The sequence below is a fragment of the Triticum urartu genome, chromosome 6 (genome assembly GCF_003073215.2).
Source record: "Triticum urartu cultivar G1812 chromosome 6, Tu2.1, whole genome shotgun sequence".
NCBI lineage: Eukaryota > Viridiplantae > Streptophyta > Magnoliopsida > Poales > Poaceae > Triticum > Triticum urartu.
The window spans coordinates 567,485,414-567,487,844 of record NC_053027.1 but is presented as its reverse complement, the minus strand read 5'-3'; positions in this window follow the sequence as shown (position 1 = coordinate 567,487,844).

Genomic DNA, 2,431 nt, shown 5'->3' with positions numbered 1-2,431 from the left:
AATAAATTTCTGGACATGATGAATTTATCTATTAATCATCTACAAAAATAATTAACTAAATATCACTTTCCAAATAAAAATGACAGCAATTCTCGTGAGCACTAAAGTTTCTGTTTTTTACAACATGATCAACAAGACTTTCCCCAAGTCTTCCCAACGGTTCTACTTGGCACAAAAACTAATTAAAAGCATAAAACCACATATAAACAGAGGCTAGATGAATTATTTATTACTAAACAGGAGCAAAAAGCAAGGAACAAAAATAAAGTTGGGTTGCCTCCCAACAAGCGCTATCGTTTAATGCCCCTAGCTAGGCATGATGATTTCAATGATGCTCACATAAATGATAAGGATTGAAACATAAATAGAGCATCATGAAGAATATGCCTAGCACATTTAATTCTAACATACTTCCTATGCATAGGGGTTTTGTAAGCAAACAACTTATGGGAACAATAATCAACTAGCATAGGAAGGTAAAACAAGCATAACTTCAAAATTTTAAGCACATAGAGAGGAAACTTGATATTATTGCAATTCCTACAAGCATATATTCCTCCCTCATAATAATTTTCAGTAGCATAATGAATGAATTCAACAATATAACCAGCACCTAAAGCATTCTTTTCATGATCTACAAGCATAGAAATTTTACTACTCTCCACATAAGCAAAATTCTTCTCATTCGGAATAGTGGAAGCATCATAAGAGGCTCGAATACTATAAATTGTTTCCACATTAAGAGAGTAATGTTCAGAGAAGGGATAATCATAATCATGACAAGTTTTATAAATATAATCACTACTTTTTATAGCATAAGTATCATCACAATAATCATCATAGGTAGGAGGCATGCTATCATCATTATAAATTTGCATATCAAAACTTGGGAGACTAAAAATATCATCTTCATTAAACGTAGCATCCCCAAGATTGGGACTAACATTAATTGCAGCAAATATATTCTCAAAAACAACATATTCATCAAACATAGCATCCTCAAGCTTGGGCCTTTTCATATCATAAGCATAATCACTCTCATCATTAATAGTATGGATAGCACCAATAGTATAGCAATTATTATATTCTTCCAAGCAAGTGCCAAATATATTTTCAAGATCATAAGAAGTATCATTATCTTCCACAATCATATTTTCATGAGGCACAATAGTAATAGGAGCAGCACTATTTGGGAGAGATATTTTTTTACCTCTCTTCCTTTTTCTTTTCTTCTTCTTCACCACATCATGTGTGGATTCAATGCTCTTTTTGGAGCTCCTTATTAATGAGATTGGTTGAATAGGAGGCTCTTCCTTGTTACCTGATTCATCATAAGAAATAATAGGAGGGTATTGGGAAGTCTCTTCCCTTTCATTAGTATTCTCTTCACCTTCTATTTGTTTTGTTTTCTTTATGTAATTGGCAATATAAGGGTTTTCAATACAATTCACCGCACAATACATATAAATTTCCTCTAGATCAAATCCAAGAAGTTTATAACGGGCAAATTCTGTAAGATAATTAGTTATACGTTTCATTTCTTCGTAACTCATAAGCAAACCAAGTTCATTATGATGTGCAAGGGAAATCAAGTCATCACAATTTTTGGACATGATACGATCATGAAACAATTTGCATTGGGTATTGAAATGATCATGTTCATTACAAAGCTCACAAGTATGGCCAATATAATTTAAATTTTCAGCACATTCATCTAGCCTTTCTTGCAACAATTTAGTTTCTAAGTACTTATGCCTCTTGCAATATCTATCTTCCCTATTTGGTGTGTTCGTACAAACCCAATGTACTCCACAAAAATTGACATGTTTATAGGAGACATCATAACTAGTGCAATCATCATTAGTATCATGGATATTCAAAGAATTCGTACTAATAACATTGCAATCATGCTCGCCATTCAAAGATTTAGTGCCAAACATTTTATAGATTTCTTCTTCTAGCACTTGAGCACAATTATCCTTTCGATCATACTTACGAAATTTATTAAAAAGGTGAAGCGTATGAGACAAACCCAATTGCATTTTTTATAGTTTTATTTTATAAACTAAACTAGTGATAAAACAAGAAACTAAAAGACTCGATTGAAAGATCTAAAGACATACCTTCAAGCACTCACCTCCCCGGCAACTGCGCTAGAAAAGAGCTTGATGTCTACTACACAACCTTCTTCTTGTAGACGTTGTTGGGCCTCCAAGTGCAGAGGTTTGTAGGACAGTAGCAAATTTCCCTCAAGTGGATGACCTAAGGTTTATCAATCCATAGGAGGCGTAGGATGAAGATGGTCTCTCTCAAGCAACCCCGCAACCAAATAACAAAGAGTCTCTTGTGTCCCCAACACACCCAATACAATGGTAAATTGTATAGGTGCACTAGTTCGGCGAAGAGATGGTGATACAAGTGGTATATGGAT